Source organism: Thermobia domestica, chromosome 16 (genome assembly GCF_964235325.1).
Source record: "Thermobia domestica chromosome 16, izTheDome1.hap1.1, whole genome shotgun sequence".
Classification (NCBI taxonomy): Eukaryota; Metazoa; Arthropoda; class Insecta; order Zygentoma; family Lepismatidae; genus Thermobia; species Thermobia domestica.
Window position 1 is genome coordinate 105,059,054 of NC_137469.1, and position 20,900 is coordinate 105,079,953.

A 20,900-nucleotide genomic window follows, 5' to 3' on the forward strand; every position below is an offset into this window, starting at 1 on the left:
CCACTACAAACTCACGTGGCCAGAAATCGAACCAGTGAACCCTTACTCCAGAGATGAGCGCTCTGCCACTGAGCCACTGTTTTTGTGAGATACTTCTTTAATTCCCTTTTGAGTATGTAATGTACAGTAGTAGTCGATACTGTGTTTTGTGAATGGTGATTCTAGTGATACTTGAAACTTCTTTAAAAAAATCATTTACTAACGTAAGTTCAAGGTAGCATAATCACGCACATTCATTTTTGCATGCTAAGTTTTGAATAGTGTAATTAGGTAAATCAAGTAGCTTTATGTCCCATTGACATATTGATTATTTCATTTTCTGGAATCATGTGGTTGTAACACTGTCGGAGTTTTCCTAATGACATTGAATGAACGCTATGCGAGGAAACGGGAACATATCACTAACTTACATCAAATATATACATAATGAGATGTTTGTGTTGTTATAATAGGAGTCAGTAGGTTTCGTTATGATCGATACACCAATGCTTATTATTGTTTCGTGTAGTATTGGCACTACTGCGGCAAGTGCATGACATCTGTTCCTTTGAAATCGCCAAGTGGTGGAGAAATATAGCGAATGTCAAGCAATAGATAATTGCGTTTTTCTTGTCATTTATGCTGACATGTTTATACTGTTTGAAATATGTGTTGGATTTCTGTATTACTTTTATGCATCACATTATGGACAGGGACATCAGCTAGCTTTCTAGCACAGATACCAGCTTTGCAAAAGGAATTGGGATTCACCTATGTCGTTCTTGTGTTGCACAGCTCTAACTTAAATGGTAAGTGGGGTACATTATTTTACAAGAGACGAAATGTCGGACAAGTAAGGTCAAGGATATTAGAATTGCCCACGAATTTAGAACGTAAAATGAAGTTCTTATAGTTATTTACGTAGCTTTTTTTTGTTTGTTTCACATATACGACGGTCAAAAGAAATCTTAAAATTTGCTGCAGTCATGAGTAATGGAAACTTTTCTATCTTCCATTGCTCATGAATTGAAAATTAGCAGGTGAGGGCACACGGGAGTTCAGTGGCGTTCAAGTTATTTATTTCTCTCAACTCTTGATGACCATGTGGTCTCCCTCCTGGTTAAGCAATTAGTGTACGAGCCTTTGGTATGGAAGACTCGGGTTCAATTCCTGGCGGAAGCTCATATGGTTCGAATCTCACGTTAAGTTACAGAGTTGTATCTCACATAGCATCACTGCTGAAAGGGACCTTAAACTTGAGTCAAATCAAATCAAATCTTGATGACTCTGTAAATATGTCTCATTTGGAATGATATAAGTTCTTCTTTCCCTTTATTATTCGCAGAAGCGTGAATATTACGAGAAAAAGTCAAAAAATTAATTGAATTAGTCATTGGCTATATGTCCATCCCCACTACATTTTCATTTTAGAGCAAATGCGAGACGTACGCGAAGAAACGTGCATCCCCTGTGAAAAGACCAATTGTCTGGTCACATTCTTACATATTCTCCACTATTGCATCATATCATCGGATGCCATTGTTCACGTCGAGTTTGTAATCCAAAGTTTTTTCTTTCTCCTCAACAATTTAGTTTGGTGGATATAGGGCCTTTCAGAAATGACATTCAATTAAAGGTAAGGAGAGATGTTTGACATCATCTTCGTCGTGAGTTTTCTGTTCTTCTCCACTTTATTCTTGTATATCACATTATTTTCTCCATACTAATTTATACGTGCTTACCATGGACGTTCTTTTAGCGCTCACAACAAGCCGTGTTCCTGTTCCCTGAAAGAAATACCTAATAAACGAAGATGAATTACAATAGATCGATTGTGGATTTAAAAGAGTAAGATGGAGCGGGAAAATGCCAGGAAAACTTTCGGGACTCGCACCATTTACATGCCCTGAACCAAAATACCTTCGCGCCAGAGGCAGCACGAAGACTATACTTGAGGTGGAATGGATTGTGAATCAAACTTTTTAAGTATGAGATGCGCTTCTAATTTTCCTATTGACATGTCTGCGTCCAATATTCAATACCAATGCTTTCCCTCAATTACGGCATTGATTAAAATAGAGATTTGATTTTTTTAAATTAGTAACTGATTTAAGCGTCTTGAGCAATTTCTTTCTCCATTCGAATTTTGTGTCATGAGCTTCTCGTACGTATTTCCCTAATTAGGGCAATGTTTGCCCATCCATCACAGCATATGATGGCCAACTGTCACATCAAAGGGCTATGACCAGCCACATAGCTAAAAAAAAAAAAAGCAGCTGTGTTAGTTCGACACTATGGTTCTGTGTTAAATTTTGAGATATGCCTAGTGGTATATCCACTTCTATCGGAATTATGAGTAAATTGTTAAAATTACGGGTGTTTAAATCAACTACCAAACATGACCTTTATCGGCTGAAATACATCGAGAAAAAGTGTCAGAACATGAAAAAATGAAAACATTTCAGTTCATGTGAATTTCGTCCGAAAATTTATAGGCACACGAAAATAATGGGTCGCTTACGAAAAACTGGCCCGCCTGCATGCTTGCAATCAAACTCCTTAATGTAACAGGAGAACATTTTGAACATCTTCCGTAATTTTCTGTAATTTTGAAGACTACAGATCTTTCCATTAATGACATGTGTTAGTACTTATTTCTTTTTACAAAACCTGCGACGCAAATCTGTCTTCAACATTAGGGGGGACGGGTAAAACCGTTCATACTTTTTTTTTAAAGCGATGTTCAAAATATTTATTTGAGGCAGATTTGAGACTTAGTCTGGGGGGAAGGGTGCGGAGATGAGACTCATATTACGGTAGATGAATCTGATTTCTGAGGTGAACCTGCTGTATATTAAGTATCAGGCGATGTAGATGAAGTGGCAGTGGAACACAATCATCACATTTCTCCCCAAAATGCACATTTCAGTTCCAAGATGGAGGGGACATGTTCCCCTCATCCCTTCGGGATTTGCGCCAATGTACAAAACCACTCATTCAACTTTATGAGAGTGGCTCAGTGGTAGAGCGTTCACCTCCGGTGGTTGGGGTCCCTGGTTCGATCCCAGCTCGCATCGTGTGGACTTTGTGGTGGATAAACACCGTGCTCGTGGATTTTGTGGGGTTCTCCCACTTTCTTCATCCCACCATTTCATTCATTTCTCATCATCACCGTCTCTTTTAGCCTAACGGGCATAATCGTGGGACGTAAAACTCAAAAATTTCATTTCATTTTCAACTTCATGAGAGACGGTGGTTTTTCGTGGGTCACCCTATATTTACAGGGAAATACGTCGTTATTTTGTATAAATATGAAATATATTGGTTATAGCTTTTTTCATACCTAAAAATGTAAACTAATACAAATGCTCAAGGTCATTGCTGAGATATCTAAGATACCTGTCCAAGGCAATGCGTACGCTACAAATTACATCTGTCTGATGCACAGGAAGTGACTATGGTACTTTTGCTGTCATTGTTCTTAGCAAATTAAAGGTTTGGCTGATTTGCTGACGAATAATACAGGTAGCAATACTAGTACCTTAATGACTTGTGTTCTTGAACACCGTCGCTGTGATATTTCTACACTGCTTAACATTGGGTGTTGTCAAACCGGTACCACTAGGGCCGTCTTAGTCTCAACATCGGATTCTTGGTGTCGGAATGACGCTAAAATGGTCAATATGGTGGGAGCACTGACTTTTATTAAAATTGAGTTGCATTAATACCATTTGTTACTGAGCTGGTAATTTTAAGCTTGACGAAGAATGGTAAGCATATTAGTTCTCACGATCGTTTAATGGTCCCGTGTATCGTAGTCACTGATGCTCTTGGGCTCTTGCCTTTGCTGCAAGCGATCCCGGGATCGTTTTCTTGTGGGGACACTCGATCTCAAAGGTATAGCAGCTTTTTGAAGCCAGCCATCCTGAGTGAAGTTTCCTGAGTTTTCCTCATCCACACCAGGCAAATGCCAGATTGGTAGGGCCTACCTAACGTACAGGTCCAGGCCGTTTAATTTCTTCCCCACTGCTTTCTTTCTTGGCCCCTTCTCCAGATAGTGTAATGGCCGATAGATATCATCTCTCATACATTATGGGCTTAAGGCCATAGATGCCGATAATGTCCAAAAATTATGTATAAATAAATAAATAAATCACCATCCTTTATTTCTGCTTTCTATACGGAAGTTTACTGTCCTTTAATTCAAATAACTTACCAATTGCCTCTGTTGGTTCAAACACCAAAATCCTATTTTGCCGTAAGCAATTAAAACTGAATTCAAAGCACAAACCATTCAAACAAGCGGAGCACAGTGTTCATGTTTAAAACTATTTAAAATCAAGAAAACAAAGCAAATATGCTTGTTAAACTAGTGAAGCATTTTACATTTTCTAGCTGGATCTAAGGAAAACTAGTAGCACATTAGGTTTCTCTGAATAAAATATCCGCCCCAGATGTATCATTTCCGGAGTCCGCCTCCCTCCGATAAAAAAGCTACAATATCTGTACCCGTAAGTACTCGCTCCCTTTTTGTGACACCAGTACTCACGTGGGGGTCCAATAGACCCCCAAATTGATATTAGTTTTTTTTACAATAAAAAACAGTTCTTTTAAATACATTAAATTGTTAATATGTACTTTTAAATTGTTAAGACAATGTAGCATAACATGTTTTTAAGAGTATTTGCTGCAATTAGATTTTTTGTACTCGTTTGGAGACGTTTATTTATATTTTTCATCAGGTCTTCTGGTTAACAACACAAAATTTACCTGTTTGGGGGTCTGTGAACACCCCGCACGAGTACTTAAGGGTTAATCAAAATAACTAGTTTGCAACAACACACTTTTACCATCGTTCGAATTACTTAGCGTAAGATGTTTGCGACACAAGTAGTGATCTAGATACTTGAAGAGGTGGAAGTCGCTGGGAGAAATATCGGGAGAATACGGTAGATGAGGAAGTATTAAAAAATTAGACATGGACGTCATCTGCCCAGGGGTGGTACGGACTGAGAGTAAATTATAGATATTTATGATACTCTCTCGGGTATAACCGAAATCCGGGGCATACGCTAGCTTCATTATTAGTAAAGATATGAGAAAATGGAAAGAGAGGAAAATTGTTGGAAATTAGTGGTTTTTAGGCTAAAATAGATGAATTTTTCTAATTGCACCAACCATTTGGATTCCATATTGGCAATTCACAAAATGTTATATACAATAAACTTGCAACATTGATAGTTTAACAGGCTGGTCGTACGTTACTTAATACCACACGGAAAGAGTAGAGGAAAAGTGATCGATCCCAAACATACCTATGCCATAAGAGGCCAATCCAGGTCCTGCCTGATTCGAAGTACTCGATAGTCCACTGTCGCACGATATGCCATGACCCACGTACCGTTCAACCATGGAAAATCGAACACCCCGAAAACTCGTTCTCTTTTATGATCACTTTTTGGGGGGTGTACTCGTTCTCTTTTATGACCACTTTTTCAACCCCTATTTTAACATAGCAGAAATTACTTAAGACTATGAACACATTCTGCAACCCCTATTTTAACATAGCAGAAATTATCCAGAGACTACGAACATAGCAGATCGATAAAAGACGATTAACACATTTTCCAACCGCCTATTTAACTAACCCAGCACATATTACATAAGACTATGTAACATAGCAGGGCTAATAAAAGAGTATGGCTTATTTTCCAACCCCTATTTTAACATAGCACAAATTACATAAGACTATGTAACATAGCAGAGCTAATAAAAGAGTATGGCTTATTTTTCCACATAGCAAAAAATTACATAAGACTATGGACGTTCTTTTGTATGGCCAATTTTTCAACCCCCATTTTAACATAGCAGAAATTACACAGAGACTACCAACACCTATTTTAACAGCACTCCTATGTAATAAGGGGGTTATTCCTTCCCTTTTATCAACCCCTGTGAACTATGAACACATTCGTCAATTACTGCATGTCCCAAAAGTACTGACCATCGTGGTGAAAGCTCAAATACTTAAACCAGAATAACTTGTAAACGGAGCCACATATTGAGATGGTATTTCAACATTTAGTAACAGGTCATCAACTACTACAAGTCCCAAAAGTACTGATCAACGTGCTCAAAGGTCAAATATTTAAACCAGAATAAATCGTAACCGGAGCAACATATTGAGGTGCTGTTTCCACATTTAGTAATAGGTCATCAACTACTACATGCCCCAAAAGTACTGACCATCGTGATCAAAGATCAAATATTGAAACCACCCCTTATTATGTTGGTAGTCTTTGCTATGTTACATAGTCTTATGTAATTTCTGCTATGTTAAAATAGGGGTGGAAAAATATGCCATACTCTTTTATTAGCTCTGCTATGTTACATAATCTTATGTAGTTTCTGCTATGTTAAATAGGCGGTTGGAAAATGAGCTCATAGTCTTATGTAATTTCTACTATGTTAAAATAGGGGTTGAAAAAGTGCTCATAAAAGGGAACGAGTACACCCTTAAAAAGTGTTCATAAAAGAGAACGAGTTTTCGGGGTGTTCGATTTTCCATGGTTGGACGGTACGTGGGTCATGGCGTATCGTGCGACACTGGACTATCGAGTATTTCGGATCACGCGGGATCTGGATTGGCCTCTTATGGCCTAGGTATGTTCCAGATCGATCATTTTTCCTCTACTGGAAAGGATATAGGGAACGAAGGAAACCTAAAACACTTCGAATCCATTCCACAACGATGTTGTATTGCAGGCGTGAGTGAGAGCCCAAGGAAACAACTGGCCGAATTGGAAACGTTTCTTTCTCATTTAGAATAGAGCGCCTTACCGGTATTAAGCCCAAACGGCTATTGCGTTTGGAAAAATTCCGCTATTTTAGATTGAACACCACCTTTCTTTAACAACTTTGCTCTCTTTCCATTTTTCCATATCTTTACTCATAACCAGCGACGGTGATAGAGGAGACAAAGGATGGGAACCCCCTGACTGCACCATTCAAGACATGTATTTCATTTATTTTCAGTATATCAAAAGTAGCTGCCCCCAAAATAGTGTCTCTACCTTTTTGTTTGCCCCCTGAAGAAATGAGAACTAGCGTTCTCACTGCCCATAACGAAGATAGTCTAAGACCTTGGACTTTAGTTACAGCCAGTTACAGCCAGAGAGAGAGAGAGAGAGAGAGGGTGTTTCAAAACTACACCAACAACGTTTGAGAGGTGATTCTTGACACCAAAATAAGACGAAAAGTATTGACCCACATGCTAAAAACATGAGTTACAGACTGCTAAAAACATGAAAAACTTTACTTTGAAGGTCTATAGCTCCAAAACTATAGGACTTACCGTAGTCGGATCAAGACTTCACTTAGGAACTAACATATGTGATATCCAAATATATGTTTCAGAATCCTAAGGTACTGACGTAACCATTTTTATAGAGATAGTTGATGAGTACTTCAAATTATATGCCTGTTGCCGAACTTGGGTTGAGACTTGCCATTAGCTCTCGGATCGAAGCTAAGTTTCTAATTTACAATAGTGGTTAGAGCACCACAGGAGACTTGGTTTTTATTCTTGGCCCCAGTTGTGCTTTTCCATCGGTTGATTTTCATTCCACCGTTACCTACAAAGATTTAAAGATAGTCCGCAACTTAAGTAAATTGATTGTTCAATACTACAATAATACCACGATGCAAAAATTCAATTACAAAATATATTTTATGAATAGGATTCAGAAGCCTTATTCCGTGTTCGTTTCCATCAACGGAAGGTAAAATTGCATTTGGTTTGCGATGTTCGATATCAATACTTATTATGTGATTTGATGTCACTGATGCAAATTTATGGTTTGCGACAGGGCCGTGCCGTAAGGGTGGGCCCCGGGCGCCGAAGTAATGGGTCGAAGAATTCGGGAGAAAAAAGATAGGAAAAATTGCTTGGAATATATGTATCGGGGAGCCGTCGTATACTCTCGCCCCGGGCGCTGATTTTACACGGCACGGCTCTGGTTTGCGATCATCATCTATTGCTTATTGATACACAAATAATCGTTTCAAACGGAAATTCTGCATTTTTTTGACAGACTCAGTACCAAAGATCTTAACACATATTTTGCGTTGTGGTCTAAAAAAAATTGAGGCTCCAAAACTTTACATTCTTACAACGCCAACGATAATAAATAAATAAAATAAAATATATAATTAATAGAAGTTTAATAATTATGAGCATCGATCCTGAGAAGGCCTGGACTCTTTAGAATCTGGATATTTGTTCTTGGATTTTTGTTTGGATATTTCACAACGAAACCCATAAGGTTATCTGACCGTCCCTCCCCTAAAAGCTATTCACAAATGGGCATTATTGTCGATAATACTGTCGACAATATCTATCAGAAATTTATTTATTTACATATTTCGAATTTAAGTAACTCGGAGACAATATACGTTTAAAAAAATCAGTTATTTCCGCGATCTCCGCATATAATAACAAAATGTAAGTACTGAGATCGAATATTTGACAGTTTTTACTTTCAAACGTCGAAAAAAGAGAAAAAAGTATGGTGATCGTAAAAAAAAATCGAATTCGAGATTTCAACGGATTTACACGTTTTATGCCCCAAAATACCGAAAAAGTTCTTTGTCAACGTCTGTTCGTACGTTCATCCTGAAGTAAACTCAGCTAGAGGCCATACCATTCAACGTAACTCAAACAAATTTTAAACTTAATGGGCCTTACGCAGATTAGTTCTGATGTATGATTAGTGCCATACTAATGAGTTCGATTAACATATGTTTCTTGCAGTAGGCAGGCCTTTAATATGACGCTAATCATACGTTAAAACGACTCTACATAAAGCTCAAGGATTTTATGCTATCTCCGGGCAGGTAAGGTTTCCAACTTTCTAACCCTAAAAGCAAAGGCTAGTCCACTAAAGGTAAAATACCAAAATTTCGAATTTCTCAGAAACAGCTTTAACGATTTTGTTTATATTTCATAAATAAATACTTCGTTAGCAATCTAATACTGTGGTGTAAGTGATTTTTCAGGGAAAAAACCGACAAGGGGTAGTCTACTCTTTGGGGTATAAGTTTTTTCGGGTGATTTTCTCAAATACTACTCAGGGGATTTTTGTTCATGTTTCATAAATATTTCACTAATAACTTGATAACTTGATAACTTTCATTTCTTCTAACAAAATTTCCGACGAATATTGTATTCTTCGAACGATTTGCTCAAAAATCACAGGTGATTTTGTTCCGATTTCATAAACAAATATTTCATTAAAATTTCTTATAATTTTCTCTAAATCACTGCTATGAGAATATCCTCAAGGGATAGTTCACTTTTGAGGTTAACTTTTTTTTGACAATTTGTGAAGTACGATTTTTATTTCTCCTTACCTTTTACTTCCTTTCTTTACTTTCCATTATGAAAAATTTACACATTTTTTCGTCTTCCGAATTAAATTAGATGCTTTTAACCTTTTATAAATAATACATTGGTCAGGTTTTTTTTAAAAAAGTAGTTCTGACATATTTTCGGGGCGTGAAATAATACAGTCGTTTTATTGTTTCTGTATATTCACTCGGACAGCTACAGTATCTGCAAGTGGAATAAGAAAAGTACAAATGAACACAAAGTACAAATTGCCCCCAGAAAGCAGAAAGGTGCTAAGTGCCAAAATGCAAATTTCTCAGGAGATGAACAAAAACGAATGAAATACTAATTAATTCCGATTCTTTCTTTCTTCTAGAATTCAGTAGTTCCTGACGAACTTCTACACCCGAAAGGAAGAATGTTAACGGTACATTACGTAATAATTATGTTCTAACATGGTCCTTTAATGGCTGTTGTCAGAGGCGTGTGATGTATGTCATTATGGGTTGATGACCTGCTTACGTGTGTTTGGAAAGTTCTTATGTTTCTTTCTTTGGCTGTGCTGACATGGAAAGGTCATGTGGTCTTTTTCGAGTCTGTATGCGTGTCTGTAGAGACTTTATACTGGATATTTTTAAAAATAATAATGGAAATTTGAATTGGTTCGATTTGAATTAAATCTGTTGGTATGATGATACGTCATTCTGTATCACTTACTTCCGTAGTAGTGATTAAATTAATAATAATAATATTGAATATATTACACGAACAATATGTGTGAGAGAATAAAATATATTCTGCTAATAAATTAGTCGGAAGAAATAAGATGTTCGAACAATATGTGTGTGAGAGAATAAAAGATATTCTCCTAATAAATTAGTCGGAAGAAATAAGATGTTCGAACAATATGTGAGAGAATAAATTGTTTTTTTTATATTGCCTCGCTTTACAAAGAAAGCTCTTAAAAGTATATAGAAAGTGGGAACTTATTTTACGGATCGATTTCTATGAAATCTCATAAAGAGAAACTAGTTGTTAACTTTAATTGATTGGTTCTTATTTTATATTCTCCTAATAAATTAGTCGGAGCAACTTATTTTGGGAGGAAACCATTTTATTAGAAGCTGAGAACACTTATAATGTGTAAAAGTTTATGTGATACGTACTGGGATCGAACCCGGGACCCTTAGCACCATTTGGTGAACACTGTATGATGGGAGGGAAATATTTATTCATGCGGGACTTTTTAATTTGTCGGATTGTAATTATTACTCGAACACTGTGTGAGCATACGCGGTGAACGTTGTAAAAGCTCGTGTACGGTACGATACACTATGTTGGTACATATACAGAGCATGGTTTCCGTACGTCTTTTGCTGGTGAACTTAAGACATGAACTGAACTTTTCGCGCGCTTTTGGAAAACCGGTTGGGTAAGAGTGATGATGTGTGCTTGCAGGGCGTTGCTAAAACTTGAATTTAAATACAAAGGAAGACCGTTGACACGTTTGGTAAACATTACAGAATACCGCCAGACTGATAGAAATAACATTGGCGCCGCGGTAGGTGAACAAAAGAAAGATTGCGGACGTGGGACATAAACATCGCAGGTTGGAGACAGACTAATAGAAATAACTTTGGTGTCGTGGTAGATGAACAAAAGACATTGTCGGTGAAAACATAAAAGAAAGATTGCACACATAGAAGATAAACATCAGAAATTGGGGACAAACTAATAGAAATAACTTTGGTACCACGGTAGGTGAACAAAAGAAAGATTGCCCACGTAGAACATCAGAAATTGGGGACAAACTAATAGAAATAACTTTGGCGAGGTGAACAAAAGGCATTGTCAGCGAAAACATAAAAGAAAGATTGGGGACGCGGAAGATAAACATTAGAGAATATGAATTTATAATAATAAAAACAAGTTTTATGATAGTTTGTTAATACTGAATACAAAGAAAGTTTTACATTACGAATGGTAGAACATATGAGGTCATTGAACGCGAATGCAAAAGAACATTTACCTATTGAATGATGATCATGTTGAAACATGAAGGGATGTTAAATACGATTGCAATAGAAGATTGTTATATTAATGTAATAATAATGAATGAATGAATGCAAATACAAAGATAGTTTGTGGCATCCGTTATTTTACGTGGACGATATGTTGGTGTATGTATGGTAGATGTCTTGTTTACATGAATAATAATAGAAGTTGTAAATAACAGATTTTATTTTAAAAGCATGTAAACTATTTATTTACACGTGATTTATTTAGATCTATTCTTTGCACATAGATGACAGATGATTAAATAGTATGCCTTATGAATACCGCTGTAAAATGTGGGGGAATGATTTTACCAAAGTGAAAATACCAAATGTTGATATTTTAAAAGATTATATGAGAACATGTTTTCCTATTTCTATATTTATAAAAATTTTATAGAGGTTTGGAAAAGTACATGTGAAAATATTTTAATTGGCGTGGTAGGACTGTTTGAAAAATGTTTAAAGTATCACGTGATATGATGTTATCGGTAAAGTTTTCCTTATATATTGGGTATGAAGAGAAGGCTGGTATAGTATCATCATGGAGTCGATTCAGAGTCAAGTACAGCGAGAAATTGACTTGTGTGAAGAGTTAGATTGGGATTCTTCGTTTGAGTTTGTTGAATCTCCCAACAAAAAGTTCAAATCCAACAGAGAATCTTCGGACTTGTTTATCGATGAAGAAACTTGCTATTTTTCTCCGGCATCTCTAGATGTTATTATAGAGGAAGAAACGTGCTATTTTTCTCCGGCTTCCCCAGATGTTATTATAGAGGAAGAAATCATTGATTTAAGAGAAGACCCAAGACTAATTCCAACATCCCCTGTTGGATCAAGAACAACTTCACCAGTACCACTAGCAGGAACACCAGACCAGAAGTTTCAAGTTCCATCTTTAAAGTGGACACTTGCTGAAGAAGAAGAAGAAAGACCAACATCTCCCGATTTATTTACTGAAGAAGAAGAAAGAGCACCCTCACCTGACTTATTTAGTGAAGGTGAGGAAGAAGAAATTTTGCGCTTATTTAATGAACTGGACGAGTGTAAACCCGACACACCACATGCACCAGTACACCTTCACCAGCACCATCACCACCACAAACGGAGCCCTTAGACTTATCAATGAAGAAAAGAAGAAGAACGAAGAAGAAAAGTGTAAGTGTAAACAAGTGTTTGTGGATGAAAAGTGCATCAAAAACACTATTTTAAATTGGAACCCTAATTGTGTGTTAGTGTGTGAGGGTTGTTTGTTTGACTGTCCGCAACAAATGTCTCACCGCTGCATTTTTATGGACATTGAAGCTTTAGAAATCGAGACATGGTTAATTTTTATTAAAGAAAATGTGAGAAAAGAACTTTATAACATATTTCGGAACTCACATAGAATGTATGTGAATACAAACATATTTGAAGAAGAATATTTTAAATTAATAAGAAACCCAAAATATTTGAATGAATTAGTAGATATTCTACTATCAAAGAATAAGAAATATTAATTTTCGGTGATTCTGTATATATTGTCTAACTTTTATGTAATATTATTATTTTGCTTGTATATTATTTTGCTTGTATATTATTTTGCTTGTATATTATTTTGATTGTATATATTATTATTATTATTTGCTTGTATATTATTTGCTTGTACATTATTTGCTTGTATATTATTTTGTTTGTATATATATCTTTATATCCAAATAAATATATACGAATTTTTATTTCTTGATTCTTATTTAATATTAAAACTTTCCTAAATAAAAGGTATCATTGACATTTTACAAGGTGAAATTCATTTATGCTTTCTATCGTTTACTTTTTGGAAACTCGTTTAAAATTGGTATTTGATGACTGTTTTATATTTTTTCTTGATTTTTACTAATACTTTGAAGCATTTAAAAGTTTGATGAGTATTTTACAAGTTGTGTAACAATCATAGCTTGAATAAGAAGAGTTTCCATAGGAATTTAAATGTTCGCAGCGTAGCTGCTCTTACGAGTTTCTAATTTTAAAAACGAGCTTAGTTAGTATTTTCGAAACAAATAATTAACACGGAACTTCTAATGAAGTGATTGACCAAAACAGAAAAGCAAATGAACCAATAAAATAAAATAACACGAACGAATAAAATAATCGCAGCGTAGCTGCTCTAGTGCACCAGAAATTGTGTAGCAAATGAACGAATAAAATATTCACAATCTATTTTAACAATGAACTTTTTAATATTTTCACAATTTACAATTGTTCAGAGTATACGATCCGTAAAATAAGAAACGATGCAATACATAAGCAGAGTTCCACACAAATTTTTTTAATATATTCAGAATAAAAAATTAACCGACTTTGCAATGGCAAAGGAGAATATATATATATAAAACAGAAACTGATTTAATAACGAATTTAAAAACTCAGTAATATTATAGTATGATTTATATACTTATCTTACAAAATGTAAAAAGTTTTCACATACATGCAATATAACATGCAGAAACTAATTTTACAAACGCGAATCATAACATGCAGAAAGTTTTCACATAAATGTAATATAACATGCAGAAAAAATGTTTTACAAACGGGAATCATAACATGCAGAAAGTTTTTCACATACACATGATATAAATGTCGAAAAGTGTTTTTCAAAAACAAATAATTAACACCAATTTTTAAAACGTTCATAATCTATTTTAACAATGAGTTTGCACAGCAAACGATCCTGATTGAACAAAATTAAAAGTGACTATGTAACTTCTTAAACGAAAAATGTAATTTTCAAAATGAAAATGCAACTTGTCAAACGTGGAAATGCAACTTGTCAAACGAAAAAACTGCAAGTTACGAAAATGTAATTTTCAAAATTTTAGAAATGCAAGTTACGAAAATGAAAATGCAAACTAAAAAAATGCAGAACCGTAAACTAAAAAATGTGAAAAGTTTTTTCACATGCATGCAATATAAAATGTACAAACAAATTTTATGTAGGCGAATCATAACATACGGATTTTTTTTGTTATATGCACATGTTAAAGTTCTAATTTCATGAAAAAAATTTTAAAGAATTTTTCCCTACGTATAAATTGTAAATCATATTTGAAACATGGTTTACTTTTACACGTCTTTTATCACGTGCTTTTGTTAATTTATACACATTGTTTTTATTATTATTTTGTAATTGATTAACAGAAGAGTTTTTATTTTCCATTATTACTATTTCTTATGCATATTATAATGTAAATCTTTTTGTAAGAATATCTCTGTAATTAACTGAATGTTATCTTTGTTTAATAAAATGTTATATAATGTATCCCCGTCGCCATAAGTGCCTTTACATCGCAGTGACGGGTATGTGACCGCGCACTACTCCAAGGAAGGGATGGTTGTATAAGACTTTGTGATTAATTTTGAAGAGTTTTTATTTTGACTAGGGAATTAACATAGGTGAAGGGAGTAAAGACACAGATTTGAAGCATCAGTTCACTATTATTGAAGCATCAGTGCACGAAAAGATTCGTATTCTCAGTTTTTCTATTTATTGTTTTATATGTTAAGTTAAACACCACAATATGTATCACTGATATCGCAGATCGTATTATTTTTTAAAATCGTGTTTGTAACCTATTGTCAAAACATTCATCTCCAGACATGATGTAGAGAGAAGAGAAAGAGATACGACATCTGTAATATATGTATATGTGATTCACTAAGTAACTGTAGAAATTAGTTAAAGGACACATAAGAGAGCGAAAAGGAGCTCTAGAAGTCTGAAATTTTTAGAAACGTCCTAGATAGGTGAAAATATAGTTAAAAATTGCCAAAGGTATCATGTAAATTACCTCTCTTTTCTTATATTCTAGTATACTTTTTCTTTCACATCCAAACATCTCTATTCAGAATTACGAGATAAAGGGGAAGAGAGAAACATTTCCATTTCAAGAATTATATCAGGAAAAAAATATTGTGACTTAGACTAGATTCGAACTCGCAACCCTTGAATCCATGGCTCAGCGCTCTACCGAATGAGCTAACAACTACTGTTGGAAAAGCTCGATTTCTACAACTACCGGTTGCTGAATGGAGTGTATTAACCAAGTTTGCCGAGATAATTGCTTCATATAGTTATAATAATAATAATAATAATAATAATAATAATAATAATAATAATAATAATAATAATAATAATAAAGCAGAAGAAGAACAGAATCTAAAAAGTCGCATATGTTAAAAGTTTGACGTGCAGAGTAAGTCCTAATATGAGATTTTATTAATTATATATAATAAATGTAAGCGTGGTTTATTCGTGCGTGCTACTCAAACTGTGCAACTCACTACCTAGTCCCATAAGGGTTGTACGCGTATGGTACAGTAGCCTTGCGTCCTCCAACCGTGAAGAATGTTTCTGTTTGAACCTATGCGTGTCCTAAGAGGAAGGAGGAGATTGAAAGAAAGAAAAGTGGTTTAGAAATTATGCAAACGTAGAATATCTCACGAGGCGAGGTGATATAGAGTTCAGCGTGTCTTTCAGCTACTACTCTATACAAGACGTACATCTACGACTTAACGTGGAACCCGAACCACACGACTCCTGACGGGAATCGAAACCCGTATCACCTCTAGTTCTATCATGGGAGACACAGGAACATGTAAAAATAATCGAAAATGAACGATATTAATGTTAAATCCAAAGCTTTTGACGTCCTAAAAATCCCTAATTGAAAGATATGAGTGTCCAATCAATAGTTTTCGGGGTCGCTGAAGTGAATAATGACACTCCCGATACCATAAAAGCCCAAGGCTTTATTCTTCGTTAGCGGCTAGTTTATTCATTTGCTCCTGCTGGAAATGGATTCGTACTATTTCATCCCGATTCAAATACGTATTCTACTGGGAAAACTAATCTCAGATATATCTTTGAAATATAAACCTATTCTTTCCGTGCAACGACGGGTATTTCAATTAGTAAATAAATAATTATAATTTAAGAAACAATGAGTATATTTAATGGAAATAGACATATGCATTTTTGAATATTGTATATGAATTGCTAATTCATACTTTATCTAGTAGAAAATGGTGCATCCATGATATATATTCTGAAGTAATAGGGAGATCTATGGGAGATATATTTTATTTATCTACTGTCAAATTTAGTGTGGAATAATTTCACACAATTTATTTCGGAACTATCGAGACGAGACTGAGACCGCTATTTGTCGATTGAAAGAAGACTAATACTGCAAGTAGTCTCGTATTGTCTCGTTTTGATACTAGTCCTACTTCGGGGCTTGTTCTCTAGTAACTGGTTGCTTAGTGCACCTACATAAGACGTCGTATATTTAAATGTTTGAGAATTTACCCCACCTCCAGTTGACGGATCGTTCTATCTAAAATTACCAGACCGTTTATATAATTTTGCGTTTAAGTACTGGTCCTATCCTTATGTCAATTATTTTCTTCCAACAGAGAATGAAAAATGTAACAGTTATAATGTTGATCGCGCATAATCCTGTATAGATAAAAGGCACTTTATACAGTGTCGAACTCCGTCGCGTAAATACAGTAATTACTGCCTTGGTAAGTTCATCACTGAACGCGTTTCTGTCCTACTCGTGCAATGACGTCACCTTTGACACACGCTCGGGACAGAACCACAGGAGAAGTAACGCTGTTGTCTGCTTACTCGCTCGCTGCTGTGTATTCTCTTTGGAACCTGATGTGAAATTACTGTTTTCTCCTTACTTTCAGCTGTCTTTGCTATTTCTAATTTAGATGTCTATTATATTAGTGGAATTTTATTCCGTCATGGAAATATATTTTATTTCTTTTTAAATGTAAATAAAAAGAAAAGTTTATTTGGACAAGTTTCCCCACAACTCTAGAGGTATTGTCTGTGGTGCGCTTTTCTTTCCTTTTCCTTAAGGGCCGCGATGGCTCAGTGGTAGAGCGTACACCTCTGGTGCTTGGGGTCCCGGGTTCGATCCCAGCCCCCTTCAAGTGAACTTTGTGGTGGGCAAACACCGTGTGCGTGGGTTTCCTCAGGGTTCTCCCATTTCATTCATTACTCATCATAACCATCGGACGTAAAACTCAAAGTTTTCATTTTTCTTTCTTTTCCTTAAGTTGTATCCCCAGTTGGCCTAATCCAGTTGCGTTTGTCAATCAGAATTTCTTTCCTGAACTTTTAATTTTCTCACTTCACCACTTTCTTCATTTGCTTTTAAAATGTTCTTTCGGCGGAAGAACTTTTCAGTTGCTTGTTTAGTTAACTTATTCTTATGTATGTTCTAAATGGGATAAAATATTTAAACCTCCGGTTCAGACTTGCTAACGAATTCATTTTTTATGATGCCTGTTAATTTTCTAATGATGTTCTTTCCTTTGCGAATAAATTCTCCATTACATTCTTCAAGAAAATATTCGTTAGCTATTTTGATTGTGTCTAAAAGTTCCTTTGATGAAAATGCTAATCCTCCTTTTGAGATAAATTTTGTCCAATTGCACTATAGTCCCTGAAGAGGTTCTTTGACATAGAACTGTGGATATTTGATTTTAAATTAGAAAGCTAGCTTCTCAGCTATAAATTCAAGATTTTGTTCTTCAAGATCGTGCGTATTAAATGAATACATTTGATCTTCAATTTCATTTTTATCTTCTGGTAAAATATGCGTCTACAGCTGTACTGTTTAGTGATGTCAGACGGCTCGGTTCGTCTCGGCTCAGATGAGCTATCGGCTCGGTTCGGCTTGACTTAGGTGAGCCATCGGCTTGGCTCTGTTCGGCCCAACTGAGTCGAGGGCTCGAGCCGGCTCGGTTGGATGAGCTGTTGGCTCGGCTCGGTGGTGACAACCTTGAGCCGAGCCACTCGAGCCGTTTACAGGATCCTAGTTACTGGAAACTACGATCTCAACCATCAAACTCCGATTGCTCCTTGACCTTCATTCGGTTCGATTTCAATCTCCGAACTGCAAGTACCACTCAATCTCCAAACTCGAACAATAAATCATTATCCGTCGACCTCAACCTCCGAACTCCAATTACCAATGGAACTGACAGAGTGCTAACTTGGGTGAAAACTGTCTGATTCGAAGACCAAGACCGAGTATTTATATGCAAGACCGAGACCAAAATCAAGTGTGCAAAAACAAGTCCAAGTCCGCAAGATTCGGACAAGAATGAGACACACTTGCGAGAGTCTTCCAGTCTTCCAAATTAAATACCTTTGTAAATAAACGAAGAATACAGAGGTTTTATGTCTTAAATTCATCATTTTTTAAATTATGTTGTCTGTTTAAGCTATGGGGATAGACAGGGGGTTAGGGGAATGTAAGTTCTTTTTAAACAAGAAAAAGTTATAATCGTAATCTTTTGAAATAGCCAACTGAGGAAAGAATGATGGGTTTCGTATTGCATTCCGTATGTATAATGTGACAGAGTTTATCGGCCCAAATATTACTAAGAATGAAACATAGTAGAAACTGGTTGTTGGTCCATTGGAAACAAACTTACGTGCGGAGATCAACGCATTTTATCAAAGCTCTTAAAAGAGTAATACACCTGCGTTGCAAATCAGCAGTAACGTGTAGTTGTTAAAGATGCTTGTTTCGGAGCGCTTTTTCTTGCTTGTAGTAAACATAACAAATAAACTATTATTATTATTATTATTATTATTATTATTATTATTATTATTATTATTATTATTATTATTATTATTATTATTATTATTATTATGGAAACCAGCATCAAGACTGTGTTCATTTCGCCCCCACTGGGAATCAAACCTGAGGACTTCTGCGTCAAACATAGGTGTGTTATACATTAAACCATATTGGGCTCACGTAACAAGTAAAAAATTGATGTAGAATATACGTATTTCTTCAAATTCATCTGGTTATTTTGTCATAACCTTTGTAATTATAAAGTTAATACTTCATGCAGTTTATTAAGATAATTAGTTGTTTTACAATGAAATATATCTGTGATTAAAGTTGCTAACTACTTGCTACGAAATGTTAATACAAAAGCCTAATTTTCGAAGTTGGATTACGTAAAGACAAACAAAATGTTTTATATTTGAGTTTGTAGTAACTGATTCGTTAATCAATCTCTTAAATCAGTGGGCACTAGTTTGATCTCTTGTAAATATCATTCATTAAACTAATGAAATATTAGTACAAATATGTAACAGTTCGAGTACGCCTAAAACTATTATTGTTAAGGTCGTGTAACAGCATCTATGTAGTTTTTTAGAGGCATCTTTTGGGTTTATCTAGAGATTTGTTTTGTTTTATTACTTCCATTTATTTATCAATAATTGGAAGAATATTTCTAAGCGAACTTGTATTTTTTCTTTGTTGTTAATCAGGACTATGTTGCGCCCAACCAGCTTGGTTCGGCTCGACTCAGGTGAGAAATCGGCTCGGTTCGGGTGAGCCATCAGTTCGGCCCAACTGAGCCAAGGGCTCGAGCCGGCTCCGTTGGGTGAGTTGTTGGCTTGGCTCACTTTTCGGCTCGGCTCTGTGGTTACTGAGCTATGATCCGATCCGCTCATGCCGTTGACAACACTGGTACTGTTGTAAATAATTCATTATGTAGTGCCGAGTTTTTCAAGTATATATATCTTCAATTAATGCACATGTTACTGTTCCCTGGTGTGTATAAGGTCATTCAATGGTTTCAATATTTTTACGTAGAATGCTTTTCCATTATGTACCCTCTTAGTCTGTACTTAAATCCTGGAGAATCCGGATGGTCATTGCTTGAACTCATTAGTTTTCTAGGTATCAGGACATTTGCGGTAAAACCAGAACACCAGTTTTTCTGGCATATTTGCGATACTGTTCAAAACTTTCCCTTAAACAGTAGGACATTTGCGATACACACCGTGGAACGTGCGCCGAAATCATCCGTTTCAGCCCCGTTAATCTAAATTAAAATGAATACATTAATAAAGAGGTTGGATATGCAGATGCAACAGCCTAATATATGTGATTCATTCTGTTTGGCTGATTTTAGTAGTGAATATATAAGAGGAGATCACGCGGGCTGCTTAATGGAAACTATCACATAATCGAAACATCTAAGAAACCATGCGTTTCTCATCAGGGTTTTCAGTACAGACAATATTGAAATTTCAAGAACGGGAACATATCTTGAAGGAAACAAATATTGTCCCTTGGATCTTCGGCCTTTTACCAGCAAGAGATAGTAAGACATATAAGAGTTTTTCAGTTTGGTGAAGGTTAATATTATGATTGGAATCCGAAATTAAGCAAATTACGTTTCGAGCAAAAAGCAATAACATCTCGAAGAACACTGTTCCAGGAAACGCACATTAGTTGATGTAAGTTCCATTTTAATCAGTGCTTGTGGAGGAAGGTTCAGGAATTAGGACTCATAAATAACTATAAATCAGTTCCAGAGGTGAGGCTCCGCCTCAGAATTTCTTTTGCCCTACCATTTCTCCCTGTAGATGATATTGATATTGGGTG